The sequence below is a fragment of the Onychostruthus taczanowskii genome, unplaced genomic scaffold (assembly GCF_017590055.1).
Source record: "Onychostruthus taczanowskii isolate IOZ18803 unplaced genomic scaffold, ASM1759005v1 scaffold2, whole genome shotgun sequence".
Classification (NCBI taxonomy): domain Eukaryota; kingdom Metazoa; phylum Chordata; class Aves; order Passeriformes; family Passeridae; genus Onychostruthus; species Onychostruthus taczanowskii.
In genome coordinates this window covers 18,571,974-18,590,802 of record NW_024499239.1, presented here as the reverse complement: position 1 = coordinate 18,590,802, position 18,829 = coordinate 18,571,974, and the positions used below count along the sequence as shown (strand labels likewise).

The window sequence follows — 18,829 nt, the reverse complement described above, 5'->3', positions numbered from 1 at the left end:
GACTTTTGCCAGCAAGTGCAAGTCAGACTAGCCCCTGGGAGCGACTGATACCAGGCAGCCTTTCCCACTTGCTGAGCTCAGCAGAACAAGCCTGCCAGTGAACCTGATCTATCATTTTCAAAGTTATTTCATATTTTTGGTCTCAGAAATCACAGTAACAGTGTTTAGCTCCCCATGAAAGTTGTCAAACATAACCAAAAACGAAATTAAATGATTGTTACAAAATAAATATCTGGGAGAGTGAGAGTTTCCAGTCTTAATGCTGCAATAACAGAAGTACCTTTTAAAGTATAAGCTTTACATAATTTTTTTGTTCAAAACGTTTCCCTCTGAAAAAAAAAAGCACAATTAAGGCAGTTTTGCAGGTCGGGACAATCTTCAGGATGCCAGTAAATATTGGTCTGTAGCATTGCTCTCACTGCCATAATAGTTTTCTACAGAACTGTTGTGGTTTCACCCCCTTCGGCAGCCAAACCCCAGGCAGCTGCTTGCTTGCTCCCCCACCAGCAGGATCAGGGAAAAAATTCAAAGAGTAAAAGCTGGAAAACTCATGGGTTGAGATAAAGACAATTTAATATAGGGAAAGCAAGAGCCACACACGCAAGCAAAGCAAGGAATTAATTCACCTCTTCCCATGGGCAGGCAGGTGTTCAGCCATGTCCAGGAGAGCAGGGCCCATCATGTGTAACAGTGACTTGGGAAAACAAACATAATCACTCCAAGTGTCCCCCCTTCCTCTTTTTCCCCCTCCCCCCCTTTATGGACTGAGCATGGTGTCCCATGGTCTGGGATATCCCTTTGGTCACTTGGGGTCTCCTGTCCTGGCTGTGTCTCCTTTCAGCTTCCCATGCACCCCCCACCTCCTTGCCAGCCTGGCCATATACCAAAAGCAGAAAAGGCTCTGGCTCTTTGTAAGTGCTGTTCAGCAATAACAAAAACATTTCTATGTTGTTAGTCCTGTGTTTAGCACAAATCCAAAATACAGCCCCATAATAGCAACTGTGAAGAAAATCACCCCAGCCAAAATCAGTGCATTAACCCAGATTTAACCAGCAAATATGTATTTAATAATTAATGGCTTCTTTTTGTCTAAAATAATAGAACTTCATTTTGCAGATGAGAATCTCTCTTTTGTATTAATTCTCTTTGAATTCATATTTCTCATTCCTTTTAGTTGTTCCAAACCCTGAACACTTGTTCTCTGCCTGACCTCTAACACTGTGGATTAAAAAAAAAAAAAGAACTCCAGATGGTTCACTTCATAGAATGAGGGCACCTTTATTTGTAATGCATTTACATGAATTAAAAATCCAACAAAGAAAATAAACTGTCTTAATCAGTGGTCCTTAAAAACGATGTCTGGAGTTTCAAACAGCCACAGTTGTGGTGTGATGTTGGATAAGCATCTCCCAGAGTTCCCACAGGCTGTCAGAGCCAACTGGGCTACCCAGGCCTAAAGAGCCTGATCCAAACCCCTGTCTCCCACTGGTGTGTATCCCACACCTTCTGGTCTCTGCTGTAATCACTGCAGTAGCAGGTGGTTTTCTGCAGCTTTGCACAAGTGGGGTTTGCTATCTGCTCAGTGAGTGGTTACAGAGCACAGCAGAGGTCTGTGCCCTGTGTGCCCCTCATGGACCAGAGCAGCTATCTTTTAGTAATCTTCTCATGGGTATCCTTCAAACTGCAGAATTCCAGTCTGAATTCTGGGACTTTCTCTGTCTATGACCAGGCTTGGAAGAAATGCTGGAGGTAAAGAAGAGATTATTTTACACAATTGCTGGTGAAAATATTGCTCTTAGTCACATTTGATGTGGTTATGGTTATAATTGCAATGTATCAGAAATGATGAGTGACTAAAGTTTTTTTCTTTGAAAAAGTTTCTTCCTTCTTTGTACCAACTGTGAGAAACCCTAACCTCAAGAATAAAAATTTCTGTGGGCTTTGATAATGCAGAGATTTAATCAAATGTGTTGTTCAACTCTGCCCTAAATTGGTATCAGATGCATATCTTGCTTGTTATTTAAACTGTGATAGCATGGAGCCACTAGGCACAGCTGGTTCCATAAACACAGAGGGAAGGAGGGAGAAGATTTCTGCCCAGAGGAATGTAGTGTTAAGTATGAGACAAGAAAGAGACAGTGTGAGGATATATTAAAACAGGGAGAACACGAGGTCATGGTGACTGGTCAGCACAAGAAGCAGCTGTAATGGGAACCTGGCTGCCAAGTGTCTTTATTTTATGGTAATTCATTTGTTGCAGTGCCCTGAGGAATATGGTTTGTTTTAGCTGAGCTCCAGAGTGGAATGTGGATCGAGCTGATCATCCAGTCTCTGAAAACATTCTTCACATTGAAAATATTCTCACATCATTATTTTCTGCAAATAACAATGCAATAATAATAATTACCTCTGTAATAACTGAGCAACTGTACTCATACTTAGATGTGTGACAGCGTCCTTGAATACCCCGGCACACCAAAAAACTTAAGCCAGAGAACTTTGCTGGTTACCAGTGAGCTATGAAAACATTTTAGCAAAATATATAGAAATGCACCTGAGGGTTCCTCAGAAATCTACAACATAAATATGCAGAAAGAGAACATTGATGGAAGTCATCTTCTTTGGAGAAACTTAGAGGGCTTCACATGGGTGACAGAGTCCATTTTAATGTGAGAGGATTTGACATGGATGTTTTTATGTTTATTTAAGAGGTACGTACAGTAAAATTTGTCACTGTGTTGTGTAGTTTGAATGTAGTGCAGTAAATCTATAAACCTTGTCACAGGGACCTGACATGCCTTAAGTGCTCCCTCTGTCCACAAATGGCCCTTTAGTGAGTAAAGGACTGGTGATGCAGGGGTCAGGACGAGTAAAGTGCTTTCCAAAGTGGCTTTTCTGCAAAGATGTTATTATCTTGTCTACTACCACATTTCAGGCAGACTCAGTCTCTCCCTCTCTCTCTCTGATGGAATTCTAAGCCATAACTGATTCACAATCTATCCTCACAGATTTTTTTATCACTCTCTCAGTAATTCCTAGCTAAACTATGTTTGAATTGAGTTCAGCTGGTCTCAGCAACAGATGACAACTATCACTAAATAATGAGGGGTCATGTAGGAGAAAGTCAAAAATATTCACTCTTTCTCTAATCTTGACCAAATTAATCTTTTACTTGCTGCATGTTTTTCAAAACAGTTTTGTATTTTTACTGTTAGTGAAATACTGGGGTATACATAACATATGAATATTGTAGTGGAATTGAGTAAAATTGTATTGGGAATGTGTATTTTTCCGGTTTGCTTTTAATTCATTTTCACTCATTAAATTTAAAAAGAAGAGAATTGCAAGTAGTGCCATTAATCAATATGTGTCCTGAACTGCAGAGCAAGTAATTTTTATAAGAGGGCAAGCCCCTGTGTTTATAATAAATCAAGTTCATTATCTTTTGAGTTTCCTGATTAAAGTAATTAGTCATTTATGCTGATACAAAGCCACCAGTGAATTCTTTGCTTTGTTTCACAAATATTAAATCTTAACTTGTTTTGTAAGGGTCATTGGTTATAAACAGCTCCACATTGTGATGTAAATTTGTTGCTTTGTTAGTGGGGAAGTAGTTTCTGCCAACGCCAATTAATACACCAAGCAACTCTCCTGCAGTTGGAACAACCTGCCTTTAAGACTGTAGCCTGCAAACTAATTTAAAAACCCCGGTAGGACCCAGCAGGTGGGGCTGGGCAGGGCATTGGGGTAACTGGTGTGAGGGGCTTGGGTCACTCAGGGGCTGCAGGCTGCAGCAAGGCTGGGTGGGCTTCCCCACTTGTGCTCACAGCTGCCCATTCCCAAACCCCTGGGGAAAGCTCTGGTTAGTGTCATTCTCAAAATATTTGGGAAGTTGAGGACTGAATGTGTTTTTATATCTGCGAATATGGCTGTTACCTGAGGGGCTTCAGTTCAGAATGCCAGTGTCACTCGAGCTGGGTATTGAAAAGGTCTTTGCCAAGCAGAAATTAGTGCTTTGGAGAAAAGCATGCATGAGATTGTACTTCTTCCTGCTCTTCTTTAGCTGTTGGTAAGAATAGTCTCTTCTGGGGTAGGGTCAAACACAGCTTGAGTATGAAAACTTTGTGTTCCTCTGGAAAGTTTCTCTACTTCCAGGCATCAGTTCTGACCAACATGTATTTGGCATCACATTTGTAACACTTGCCCTTACACTGGAATAAATCCATACATTGAGGACAGAAGTTCAGAAGTCTCCTGAGTTGTTTTCTGGGTTTTAATTAGGTGTGCCTATGCTCACAGGTGGAACTAAGTAGGATGAGCCTGATAATTTCAGTGTAAATCTAGCTTTTCTTCTGAATGTCAAGTGTTACAGGACCTGCAGAAATGTAGCATTAGAAAGCACCTAAGGACCTCGACTGCAACTCTTAGTTAAAGAAAACAAGTCTTTTTTCTGCTTTGGTTTTTTGTACAATTCCAATTCAAGGGTAATTGTGAGCTTCCAAATTCTTTCTTTTCATATTAGATTACATCCTTTAGGGTTAAAATAAAGGAAACCTTTCCAGCAGTTACTTTGGTCACCTGCTGTGCAAACTAATAATGCCATGCTAATCTCAAAAGGACTGTCAGTCACAGTCACATTTGAATTTCAGTGTTTCAGGAAGGAGACAATCAAGGGAGGGAAATTAGCTGAACTAGCGCTATGTTGTACTACTTGATTTTAAAATCTACAGTCAGTCAAATACATCAAGAATGGAAGGTGTGCTTTTAAGGAAGTACAGATTTGTTTACAGGATTTTTTTTGTGAATTTTAATGGTGCAATATTAATAAGGAGACATTACTATAGGTTCTTTTTTCTTTTAGCATATACTCCAATGAGAAATAAGTAATTTCATATGGGGTGAGGATTTGAGAGATTCAGCTTGTAAAAGAGGGTAATTGTGACTAAGTGCAGGTTAACACATGAGCCTGGCATTTGTTTTCCTGTTGTTAGTGATGAAACACTGCACAATGTTCACAAGGAAGCTTAAATGTGCTTTAGAGAAAGAATTTTCATATGCTATGACAAAGAAAATAGTTATTTTCAGAGATTTCTAATCATTCTAGCATTTTCCACACACACACACACACACCAAAAAAGGGCTACAAGAAGTTGTCTAAAAGGATGAACATTGTAATTTGAAAAGAAAATAGGTTCCAGTGACTGTTCACCACCTGGATATTAATGTAGGCAATTACCAGGTCTTGCCTTTTAAACATTATTATGTTAGAGCAAGAAAAAAGCCTATATTGTGTTTTATATGACCTTTCTAATACTATATATACACATATAGATTTGTGTTATTTGTCTCTAATTCACCAAATGTTTCTTATGTGTGGCTCAAGGCATTTATTTATTGCAAGGCTTCAAGCTGTGGTAAGCAAGGTCATAGATTAAGAATTGATTTCCACAGTTGCTCTAGCATACAAACTAAATTTCTCTTGCTTGGTTATAAAAACTACAGCTAGGTATAAATTCAGCTTTTCAACACTGTCTTGAAAATTAATGTTAAAACAAATGAGAAAATACTCTGTATGTATTGCATGTTACATTTAGACCTTCAGCTAAAACTTAAGGAAGACAAATTGGGTTTTTTGCTGCAAACTGCTAAGTAAAACTATGCCAATAATAAAGACAGTGGGTTTTTATTTCACTTGTTCTTTTCTTGTTATGACTTTATTTTTTAAATTCAGATTTCCTGAACAGTTTCCATCAAATCATGTTTTGATAAATATCTTGATTAGTCCTTTTTTTTTTTTACTATATGCTTCTAAAGCCATTGCTAATTGAAATAGGAATGTGGGTCTGAAAATGAAATATAGATTATCTTCTTTGGAAGCATGAGAAATAGAAAAATCTCATAGAAGAATATTTTCTATGAAAAATAGAAAAGTCCTGCTGTTTTATTAGCATTGTCTCTAATGTGAAACACATGATTTTTTTAAACTGAAGACTGTGTTTAGATTGAACTGAAAATTCATCTTATTAAGGAGATGTGTTCTGGGGGTGTTTTTGTGTTTGTTGTGTTGGGTTTTGCTTTTAAGGTGTGCTTTTAAGGTGTGCATTGTGTTGGTAACAGCAGTAGAGCTTAACTGTATGCAGAAATCAATTTGTGTAAATGTCGCATCCAATCTTTTGTGAATCTTTGCAGCAATACACAGATTCCTGCTGATTACATAGTAAATCTCAAGATGGAGAAATTGGCTTCTTAGACACATCTTTAAAGAAAATATTTCCGATATATTATCCTGCCCTCTGTTACTGAATTAGAATGCCTGAAACAGAAACCATAAAATGTAGTTTGTTTCCAGATCACTGTCAACATCATCAGGTGGCTTTAAAAAATACTAGCTTGGCCTCTGCTGTTTCTGCATGTGCCATAGCTACTGTTTCTGCTGTTAGCAGAGGAACCAAATTGCAAGATTATTTTTCTAAGATCACAGAGCATATTTGTCAGCTTGATGGGAATTGTTTTGCAGTGCACAGCCCTCACTTTACCTTATGGCACTGGCCCACAAAGGAGTGATGTGGCAAAGGTTTTGTGGTACTCTGATCTGCTAAAACAATGGCTGAATTGCCAACCCTTTTGCACATTAGTGCATGAAATAACTTTCTCACAGTGCTCACAATATGTACGTAAAGAAAAGCAGTTGGAAAGTGAAGTACTGTGTGATGGGAGCAGTAAAACAGTTTGGTGAGTAAAATAGGTAAGGATTTGAAATATAAACCTTAACTTCATTAAGAAAAATGTGTGTGGAAATGAAGTACCTCAGAAATCACTCCTCTTGCCAATTCAGACAGATATATTTGAGGAATGAAGTTGTGAAATTAATCTGTTCTTTAATGATCTTTATCCTCTCCCTGAACTGTATTTTGCGGGATTAGAATAGTCAGATCTCCTTTCATGGCTGTTCCCAGCAAACTGCTTAGCACTTGACCATATTTTGCAAAATTTTGAGTGGCAGCTTATTTCAATGTATTGGAAAGAGAGGATTTAGTCAGTTTTTTAATGCCCATGTCTATAACAAACTTCCTTTTGACTTCATTGATATTTCCATATGAAGATACCTCAAAAAATGCAGCTTTGTAGTGAAATACAGTGAATCAATTCAATTCAGATTTTCTTGGAATAATAAAGTCTCACTGAAAGCTTTGTTAGGAAGGAATTATGATTATCAAGTCTGGTAGTCAGGGAGGCTTGTTGTTAGTGTATTACTGCAGGACAACACAAGCATGGTCATGCCTGACTGAATACAAGATTTATGCCCATTTCTAAATTGTAGATATATTTTTTTAAAGAATACTGAAATATGTATGAAGAATTTGGACTGATGCATTAACTTTGCATAAATTCCTACAACAAATGGGTGAAATGAAGAGAAAGCAAAAATAACTAGCTTAGCAGGACTCATTGTGTGAGGTTGTCTGCCTGCAGACACACAGGACTAATAAAGAGGGGTCACTGATAATTCGCTGTAGATCCATTTGATGGTAAACTTTGAGAAACATAACATTTTCAGAAGCAGATATGGCACCAGCCTCCAAGATTTATGGGCAGGCGTTGACTGTGTACACACACCTGAGGAACGTCTGTATAGCAGCAGCCTAGGAGTTGGGGCTTATGCAGGAATATCTTGTGACAAATTCTGTTTGAAAAGGTGCATCCACAGCAGATATTTGAGACTATTGGGGTCTTAGAGTCAGCAGGGAAGTGTGCTGCTGTAGTGACTTAGACACCCAAAGATGATCAGGGGCTGGAGCACCTCTCCTGTGAGAGAGGCTGAGAAAATTGAGGTTGTTCAGCCTGAAAGAAAGAAAGCTCTGACCTCATTGTGTCCTTCCAGTACTTGAAGGGGGCTGCAAGGGAGCTGGAGAGGGCCTTCTAGCAAGGCTGTGTATTGACAGGACAAGGGGCAATGGCCTTAAAATGAAAAAGGGAAGGTTTCGGTTGAATATTAGGAAGAAATTATTCTCTATGGGGGTGGTGAGATATTTAACCAGGTTGCCCCTGGAAGTTGTAGTTGCCTCATCCCTTGGAAACATTCAAAGACAGGATAGGGCCCTGGGCAACCTGGTCTAGTGGAAGGTATCCCTGGCCATGGCAAGTAGTTGGAACTCAGTGATTTTCAAGGTCCCTTCCAATCCATACCATTCAGAGATTCTGTGACTTGAATCTTCCCTTCTGGCATGTTTGTTGTCTCAGCACTTGATTTGAAATGTAGAAAACTGTGGTTTTTCTGACTTTAATTAAGTCAGAAATTTAAACTTGTCAAGTTCCCTGAAGATTAAATGTGTGCAAATATAAATACTCTTATAATACTCTGATTTTTGTAACACAATTTGTACCTCTTCATATGTTGTTATCAAAATGTACATATACTCCAGTGGTAGTATTATGTTACATTAGTGGGGATTAATGCTGCAAAATCCAATATCTGCAGCCAGAGGGTGAACCACATCATTTCAGAAAGATCAAGGGACTGCAGTCATTTACATTTGATTGGGCTTTCTTGGATGCATATGCAATTTCTCTGCACCCCACTGTAGAGCACTTGGAGCCAGGCTCTGGTCTGAAGGAGGTGACTAATGGCAGTAATTATCTACTGCTCTTTCTTCTGGACATCTGCTCGGCAGCATAACTCCTTGGCTTGGGTTAAAACAGCGCTGAGGCTTTTTTAACCACTCTGAGAGAAAAAAATGTGCCATGCAGGTAGTTATGCGTTCCTGACTTCATCTTTCTGCCACCTGCTGCCTTGCTCTGACATGGATGGTTCTGTGAACCACACTGAGGTACAAGGTGGGAACAACTGAGACCTTTCCTGAGCCTCCTTCCATGTCAAGTTCCCTCAACACCAGAAATACCTTCCCTAAGACTTAAGTAAACATGTGCCTTGATTTTTTCCCTCTCATGATATTATCTCATGATGATAGCATTTTCATCAAGGGCCAGATGATGGTTGGCTCACATGTGGCTTTATTCTGTTTTGATGGTGGAAAATGGGACATACTGTATGATCTTAGTAGGGAAAAGGATTTGAATGAGCAAGATGATCAAACAATGAAACTATGTGACCAAAGGGGTCCTATAATGTAGGTTTCAAATACTCCGTAATTTAAAAGTATCAAACATGTTGCTGCATTCTGTTTTAAAACAACTTTACTCATGCTTCATTCTTCTGTCCTTCTCTACTGTGTATTTTTTCCTTTGTGGAAGGGCTGACTTGAAACATTTCAGGTTTTTCTTTCTGTTGTGTGAGGGGTAAGCATGAAGCAGTTCTTTTCTAAGAATTCCACCTCTGTGGTTAACTCCATTGCTGTGATTACATTTTAGCAGCTCTAGATTCCAGTAGTGTTGCATCCTTTTGCTTTCAGTTTTTAATGAAAAGTTTTCATGGCCAGAGAACAGAACAATAGGGGGTTTGGTATTGATTAACAGTGCTTCCCCCACCACCCAAAGGTTCAGCTATGAGTGAAAGGCTATTAAAAGCAATATTGGTGCAGATGCCAAGTGATAAGAGACAGCAAGCATGTAATAAAGAACAATTAATTTGTTTCACAGTGAAATGTTTGTAAAATAATAAATTATTTAAAAACTGGTTGTCCTCTGTTTATCTTCTTTTACTCTCAGTTTTCCAAAAGAGTAATAATAGTAATTTTGTCTCAGTGAAGACTTTGGTTCCAGTTACTGTCTTGGTAATCTTGCACTGAAATTGTATTTTTCAGTGCTGATACTTTAGTTTTAGTAATCAACCCTTATGCCTTGACTGTCCTGAAATTTAGTCCTTTCTACACCTACAGGTTTTAATAAAGGCATGCAGACTTCATTTAGTTAATCCGTATAAGGCAAAAATGGATAAGACACTTGATGGATTTTTCCTAAGGACACACATTTTTTTTACAGACAAGTGGACACATCAGGTTGTGCAACAGCTGTGTCTAAGTTGATGTAGAAGTAGGTGTTTGTGCTGGGCACAGATTATTTTTTTTCTCCACATATGAAGGCGTAAGGCTGAGGTAAAAATGTAATATTTAGTTTCTAGACAGTGCAAAATGTCCTGTGGTCAGTTAGTTTATACAAAGATGTTTCTGTATTACTGTGCAGGAGGACTGTAGCGTTCATCATAAAAACCCAGATCTGGCAGAATAAGATGACCTTTCCAAAAGCAAACTTGCAAGAAAAGTTCTTATATTTGAAGGGCTGTGGTTGACTTTTTAAAATGATGGTTAATTGTTCATCTGACCTATTTGTCTAGAAAAAGTAGTACTAAATCCTGTGACATTGACAGTAGAGCTTTGATCATGGGAATCCAATATTCACTGCTTGAGGGCATTTGCTTTTATAAACAGGAACTATGATTGTTAATGTTCTTCTGAATATCCTAAATCAACATTTGGAGCTGAATATTTCAGGTGTAAATACACAGCCAGAGCTTGATACTATTACTGTTGTATTCCATTCATTTTTTTGGTAAGTATTTTAATATTTTTAAAATAAGAAGTATGGATTTATTTTTTTTAACCAAATTTCTGCAACGGATATTTCATCACTGAAAAGCAGCCTGATGGTGGCTCCTTTCTGAGTCTCTGCTCTTTGGCAAGCTGCAGTAGCCCACCTTCTGAAGAGCACGCAGGCGGGTTTAGAAGAACGCCTTGAATTGCCATTCAAGCTTAAGAAGAGGCCTCAGCAGCGCAGGATGGCTGTGCTGCAATTTCCCCTCCATTGGAATTCTGCTCAGTGTTTGACAGTGCCATGCATGTTCTGTTACATGGCCTACACCTACACTGGCTCAAGCAGTGGAAAATCAACAAAAACATGCAGATGCTGAGAGAGATGCTTGAAGAAGCTGAAGAAATAGATTTCTTCTGGTGTGAGACTTCTAGGTATGCTCTTCTTTTTATCAACAAAATGACATAGTGCTTGAACTATTGATTTTCTTTTACCTGATGTTTGAATACAGATTTGTTTATAGTATTTCTTGTTTTCTTGTGGTATGAAGTTGAAGAAGGGAATTCATGTTGAATGCAGGGCAGTTGATGTTAATAAAATTTTTTTTTCCCTTTTCCACACCTTCAGTAACACACAGTTGCATGTGACAGTTTGAATGCTTTCCTAATGCCATGGAAAAGCAAGAGAAGGCCATAGACTTGCAAACAGAAATTAGAAATAGAAATTTGCTCATTCAAAACTGGCAAGGAAGCAGCTAATACATTGCTCCATGACTGGCTCAGAGTTACTAATGATACCTGAACAGTTGTATGTATCACATCATTCATATACTTGATCCTTGTTCTCTCATGTGTTTTCTGTTCTTGGCCTGTCTGAGTTCATTTGTGGCAGAGAGCTCTTTTTGGATGCATTTTGGTTCCTGTTTTCCTTTGTTTAAAAAATAATCATACTGAAAATCTTACACTTAGATGAGCATTGGAGCTCATTCTTGTTTTGCTGTCTAGATCATGAGCATCTGACACATGACAGTTCTCCACTTGCTACAGAACTAATCTAGTAACTCCATGCTGTTCTGATTGCTTTTGGTCTGTTTTTGCCTCTCAAAGGCACTAATGTGAGGATGTTTCCTGACTCCTTAGTACTTATTTTAATTAATTGACAGTTATTTCTCTTTTATTCAGAAAGAGAAGATGCTGGTAAAAACTAGCTACACAGAACAGTAATAGCAAAAAACCAGCTATTTAGGTTCAATTTAAGTGAAAGAAATTTTGCTCTCTTCTCTTAAATAAAAGGTGAGGTGTGTTTGTTCTTTTGTCTACACTCATCTTTGCACTTTCCTTCATTATACCCATCTGAAAATCAAGTCCATTGCTAAACTGAGATGCTCTCTCTATCTGTACTTAAAATAACCCTAGGAGTTGTAAGAAGGTGCACCCACATGAACTGTGTGTTTTCAGCCTGTGTAGTTGTTTGCAAATTGCATGTAATTTGGTTTCACAGTACTCACAGTGTGCCAGAGAAGAGCTAGTCCTGTGGATATTTGGTATATTGCTCCTGGTCCTGTCAGGCCATGTGGATGAGCATGAATCTGTGCTGAGGCTTTCCACCGTAACAGAGTCCTGCAATTTGGACTGATGTAACCTCTTCATATTGGGTGGAGTGTTTGATCTGTGAATTAAACTGAATTTGCAAAGAGAAAGGAGCTCCGATACCCCCTGAAGAGACTGTATTGATATAAGGAGCTACAATGTTGGATGTAGAATTAGCTGACACATAGTCTTGAAAAGTTGAATTTTTAAGGGAGAAATTAAATGAAATTAAATTTATCTGTTGTGTACCAGAGGTGGATCAATAGCTTTGTTTTTCTTTTTATTTGAAAGATATTACCTGCTGGCTGCAGAGTGGGTGGATTCAGCTTCCTTCTGGAGCCTGAGCAGATCACTCGAGGAAGATCTTGCTTTCTGCTGCATCCTAAAGACAATATGGAAGGGGAGAGCATCTGTGAGGTTGATTCTGGAGATGGACTGGGAGGTAGGGATGCCTGTCACTTATTTTTGTCTGTAACCAGATGGCTGGTTGCAGGAATCCCTTATGACGGTGGACCTTGGAATTTACAAAAAGCAAATGTGATAAACGTGTTTACAGTTCATTGATTGTATTTTGTCATTTTACAAGCAGTAAATAAAAGTTTTTCAAAACAGCTGTGTCTTAGAGGAAGTGGTACATGTAGACAGTCCACGTTGTGAGTGTTGTTATTTAGTCTGAGATGTCCCAGAGATAATACAAACCCTAAATACCTACAATAAAGGTAAAGCCTTTTTTCTCTTACTTTGTTTCTCTTTTTTTTGTCTCCTGCACTAACTGTATTGCACACACTGTTTCGTTTGTATTTTTTAACTGCCCTACTGGAAACTGAATGACATGGTACTGAGTCTGCCTTCTATACTAGTGACCCATGTGTAGATGTAGACTTTTCTCTGATCTAAAATTTGTAAACTAAAATTTGTAAAGAACTTTGTTCTTATTTAGCTACAAATTCTACAGGTGCACTTCATTGCTCACTTCATTGCTGTGGTTTATAATTTTCATAGTAGGGTGAAAAACTTCTCAGAGAGGGTAATATTACGTATTTCTGCAGGGCTGCTGATTTTGTGTATAATGCAGGGGATCTTTGGCAAGGTGTTTGGGTAAACTTGTCTGTTTTAAATTCCTGGTTTAACACAGCTTCTTCTGAGACTAAGCCAACATTTTTAGTTTGCAGAAAACCTTGAACTGCCTAGGTCAGCTCACTGTTGAACTCAGAAATCTAAATATTACAGTAAAGAATGAGGCTCTACATTAAAAGGTTGTAATAACTTAAGACTCAGCATGCTGCACATCTGTTTAATTGTTTAGATGTTTTTCTGTAACTGAATTGTAATCAGGGAGATTATTTTTTGTATAAGTGTACTGTGTTTGTGCTAAGATGCCTTCTTTTGTGTTTAGTAGTTCTGTAATTTTTTCCTGGGCCCTTGGTGTATCAGCAGTACTGTTTAGCAGGAAGAGCAGTTTCCACAGTGTTACCACTGAGTTTCCTTCACACTAATGAATTGCTTCCAGACACCCATCTGTTGGGTTAACATGCAGATATGTATTCCTAATCTGTTTACTTTTTTTAAATAAAGAAACTGGTGGTTCAAGTTAGTGTTAATATTTCTGATAATACTATTAAATAATTATTTTGTCATAATAATTTTGTTACAATAAATTGTAATAAGAACAGTGGAAGTATTTAGGCTCAAATGATGTCTTTCTGCTAGGCAAATTAAGGGTAACAGAATCTTGGCATTGTCTTCAACATTCTGAGCCATTTGTGTTGCCCTCTCCCAAGTTTAGGAAACAGCTGAGGCCACTGTTCTGATGGTTACTCTTGAGCATTAGTTTAGGCCTTACCATTGTGTACTTCAGTCACTGGACCTCTGCTGCATCTTTGTCATGGATTTCATGCCAATTTGAGCATGGAGGAATTGTTTCAGAGCTGAGGTCACTGACAGTTTTGTATTCCAGTCCTCCTTGAGTTTGACCTTATTTATTATAATAAATTACTGCCCTTGATCCACATTCTTCTAACTTATATAGGCAAGAGTGAGTATGTACATTTAACTATGCAGAATGAATAACCATTTTTCTGGCTTGTCCTCTGCATTCTGGATTCTGACTTAAGATTGTAAATGCTAGAGAAAAAATCTACAGGTTCAGAGAACAGAGTAGATTGTAGTTGACATAAGTTGAATAGAAAACTAGTATGAGAGCAACATCTGATAGTGCACGTTCTAAGGCCATACTTCCAGGAGCATGACAGTATTTCTAGTGTACATTTATGTATAGTTCTTTCTTGGAAAAAGTGTCCTTGCATCAGTAATAGTAACCACAGAGAACCATTTTGTATGTTTTCAGAAAGCAGGTGATGTGAATTCCTAGGTAGCAGCTCAAGTGAAAAAAAATTCCTTGCTTCCTCCCTTGTAAACAAAACAAGGGTAAATCAAAACAAGCTAACCATATAATCCTGTTCTAAAAGTATGAAAAATGGGTAAGAGTGATCACTGTGGTAACCAATCCATCAAGCAATCTTAATCTGATGAGCAAGGGAAGAATTGGAAATTCACATGTTTTAAAATCAAGCGCAACTAAAGCTTTGAATGTAGCTTTGCTAAGTTTCTTGGGCTCTTTTTGACCTGTTTTTACTTATTTCTACTTTTGACATCTACTGTTTGTGGAGCCAAATTAGTGAATTTTTCATTGTTTTGTGGAATGTGAAGTAAATAAATGTGTGACTTTCAAGTAAAATAAAATAAGTATCTTTTGGAAGATAAAGGGGCGTGCATACTTTCTGAGAGAGTGTTTAACAAAGCCAGTATTCATCCATATATATATATATATATTATAAATACAGACATATTTTGAGATATGTGCAGGTCAAGCACAGATGTATGGTTACAATTAAGCTGATTTCATGTCTGAATTATGATGCATCAGAGATCTGAGACAAAACAGAAACGTGCCCATTTTCTACATGTACAGAACATGTCAAACAATTTACCAGTATGATGGAATCACCTCCCAAAACCAAAGTATATTTTGTTAATTTGAATTCTGTGGGCTCTGATGTAGGAGTTTCTTGGGAACATAAAGTTCCTGCAAGACTGCATGAGTTTGGGGCTCAAAAGGCCTTAAACATTTTTTTGGCCATTGTCAAAAGTATGTTAACAAGTATAATACCCTGTAGTTCATTATTTCCTTGGTAGAAAACAAGGCCATGATTTTCAGGAACCCAAAGTAAGGCCCTTCCTCTAATTTTAATGGCAAAAATTACATGGATTTTCATAGGTGTAGGTGGCTTGTAATGCTCCATAATGCCAGTAAAAGCTCAGAAATTATGCTTGTAGAACATGTCAATCAATTTGATATTGAGTTATGGACTTATCTCTGACTTGGTTTAAAAATTAGTCCTAATATTAAAAGCAGTGCTGTGGGTATTGCATATTTTCTTCACTTGATAATACTTCATAGGAGGTTTTGAGTATTTCTTAAATGATGCACAAAGAGGAGCAGAGCTGACATTTCCACTGGCCTGCAAAGCCAAACTCAGTGGGCATCCTTACAATGCAGGCAAATAGAGTCTCCTGAGTAAAGGTGGAGTCTCCTCCACCCTAAACATGGTTGAAGAACAGACAGGGCTGTGCTTCTTCACTGTGCAATGCTGTAAATACCTATTACAGCTAGCTGGCTATTACCTGGAACACATGGGTACCTCTACTTCAAAGCAAAGACTTCATAGCTTGAGTTGCTGAGGAGAAATTTCTTCTTTTCCCCAAATGCAGGAGCTCTGTAGTGGCTGGCTGCCAGATGCTCAGCAAGCTGCTCTCTCATGCCCCCTCTGCAGCAGCACAGGGAGAGAAAGTAAAATGAAAGGATAAGGAGAGGACATCCCTCACCAATTACTGTACAGGCAAAACATGCTTGCCTGGAGAAAGATTAATTTATTGCTAATTAAAAATATAGAAAGCTAGTGATAAAAAAATCAGACCTAAAACCACCTTCCCCTCAATCCCTCTCTTTTCTCTGAATCATCTTCCCTCTTTTCTTCCCAACTTTCCTTCCACCTTCTGCTACTCTTGAACAGATCAGGGGGAATGGGAGATGAGTTACTCTCAGTCTATAACATTTCATCTCTGCTGCTCCTTCTCGTTATGCTCTTCCCATGCTCCACTATGAGGTCCCATTCAAAAATACAGTCAGCTTTTCCTGGACAGGTCCTTCTCCAGTGCTTCAGTATGAATCCTTTCCATGGGCTACAGTCCATCAGGAATGTGCTGCTCCCAAAGACTACAGTTCTGCTGGCCTGAAAATCTGCTTCTGTGTGGGCTCCCTGCATGGGCCATGTCTCCTGTCAGGAGCCTGCTCCAGCCTGGGCTCTCCATGGGCTGCAGTTTCCTTTAGGGCATCTCCTCATGCTCTGGTTTGGTGTTCTCCATCTGCTAGTAGAGTGGATATTTGCCCCACTGTGGACTTCCATCAGCTGCAGGATGACAAGCTGCATTGTTACAGTCTTCTCTGTTGGCTGAAATGGAATTTCTGCTCTGGTGCCTGCAGAAACTGTGCCCTTCCTTCTTTAGTGACCTTGGCATCTGCAGGGCTGGTTCTCTCTCTCATGTTCACTCATTTCTCTCTCTCAGCTGCCAAACAGGTTTTTTACCCTTTCCTAAATATGTTGTCACAGGGGTGCACTGGTGTCACTTGAGGGCTCAGCCTGGGATAGCAGTGGGTCTGTCCAACACAGGGCAGCTTCTGGGCTCTCCCCACAAAGCCCACCCCCTGGCAAAACCTTGCCCGGAACTCATACTCTTGCAGTAATTCCACAGCAATATGCTTCTTCAAATGTATTCCTTATGGTTTTTATGCAGTTCTCAGAAGGTATTGACATTGAGTGACTACTTTGAGATGTTCCTAAAAGTGATCACTAAATCAGGCATTGTAGAATTATCTGTATTTAGAGTTGTTTCTCTAGAAACTTTTAATCCTTTTAGTTATGGAGTTATATGACCATTAATTAAAACTGAAGATCAAGCTCTATTATTGTTCTGTTTCCATTACTTGATTTTTCAACATTTAATCCTATTTGTTTTGGCAGAGATTCTGCCACTTATTGATGTATATGTGGAATCAATACCATGCCACATGTTTTAATTTGCTGTTTGAATTGTATTTTAATAAGAACCTGAAGATTTGCTGCTGCACAAAAGATATTACAGGGAGGAGACTGGGAGGGGTCAAGTAATTTCTGTGTTTCCTATTGAATTGTTGATATTATGCCAGATCTGATTTTGGCCTGGTGTTTTCACTTGTAGCTCTTGTTCAAGTAAAAAATCCTTCCTGCATGTTAGCAAGGCTGCAAGCCAGTTGCTATGGTATTCAGCATCCCTTTTTTATTTTTAACCAATCGGCTGTCTTTTGTAACGATTCAGCCCAGAATAAGAAATTGGTCACATAGGCTAGAGCTGCATCAAAAGAGAAGGTATTTTTGGCTTCAGGAATCTGAAGAGGTTGGGAGAACAGCAGAATTTGAGTTTCAACAAAATATCACAATCTATGTTTATGGTATATATTGTGATGTGTAACTAAATGCTAGCAATGGTAGTAAAAGACATTTGTTCTTTTCCAGGATAATGGTAAATATTGAATGACTGGACTAATTTCTCTATGTTGTTTTTATTATCCAAAGTTATCATTAATTCATAGCTAAAAAAGTATTAGTTTTTAAAATTCTATATCCCTGTTTGATTGCTTTTCATAGTGTTGCTAAGTGGTGGTATGTTTCTGACAGGGTATTGTTTGCTCATAGAGAATTACCAGACTGCTGCTTGTCTGCTCAGTTTTAGTGCTAATCATAAAATTCTGGACAACTGCTAGATAATCTATAAGGATCTGAAAGTTCTAATGATGCTGACATGTAGCTGGCAGTGCTACAAGAAAGACAAGCTAGACAGAGAGATATTCTGATAGTTGAACTACTGAAAAAAGGAAGGTAGACTTTTACTGGTCTTCTGAAGGTTTTAAGCTTCTTGGCTTGAAGGTGAGGTAGTTCTCCTACCCACCCAGGGGCTACTATTGTATCAGTAGGACAAATAAAAATGGAGTTTGTTTTATACAAAGCAATTTACTGCTGAACTCATGCCTATATCCAAAATGAAACTTTCAGATTTCAGTTTAGAAATTACATTTGTAAGACAGTGCTACATACTAAAAGTCCATCAAGATGTAGTACGATGAGTATGTGGAAACATGTATTTGACATGAAGGGATTTCTTCTAGGAATGTTTTTTTCCATGAGTGCTCTGTACACTAGAGGGGCACAGTCCTTTCCCTGTGGATAGCAGGGTATTCTGAAGAAGCCTTTGCCTTTTCCTCCCAGAAATGTTGTGAGAGCTTTTGTTTGCTCTCCCAGAGCCTTACTTGCTGCCCCTTCATTTTGTATGCAGGTAATAATGTCCCACTGTGGAGTAAAATGCTAGTAGTGAATAATGATAACTCTGCTCTCACTGTGAACAAAACTACCTCCTAGTTATCAGGGGTTTGACTAAGAAAAATGACTAAGTGATGAAATTGAATCTTGGAGAGGCTTTAAATGATGCTGGTAGAGACCATGAGCTTGTAGACATCTGTAACAGCTCAATTTCAGTGTTTGACTTCCTCACTGTGACCGGACAGCCAGGTAAACCTCATTGTGCAGCCACCAGAACAGTAAAGCAAAATGGGAAAGCCATAATGATGTTCAGGAAACACAAGTTTCTAAGAATGTGGTACA

General features: G+C 38.6%; 1 protein-coding gene across 1 annotated transcript in view; it reads left to right on the top strand.

Annotated features, from left to right (window-relative positions):
- PPP2R2C (protein phosphatase 2 regulatory subunit Bgamma) overlaps positions 1-18,829 on the top strand; it is a 134,532-nt gene that overhangs the window by 26,650 nt on the left and 89,053 nt on the right. The window lies entirely within an intron of this gene.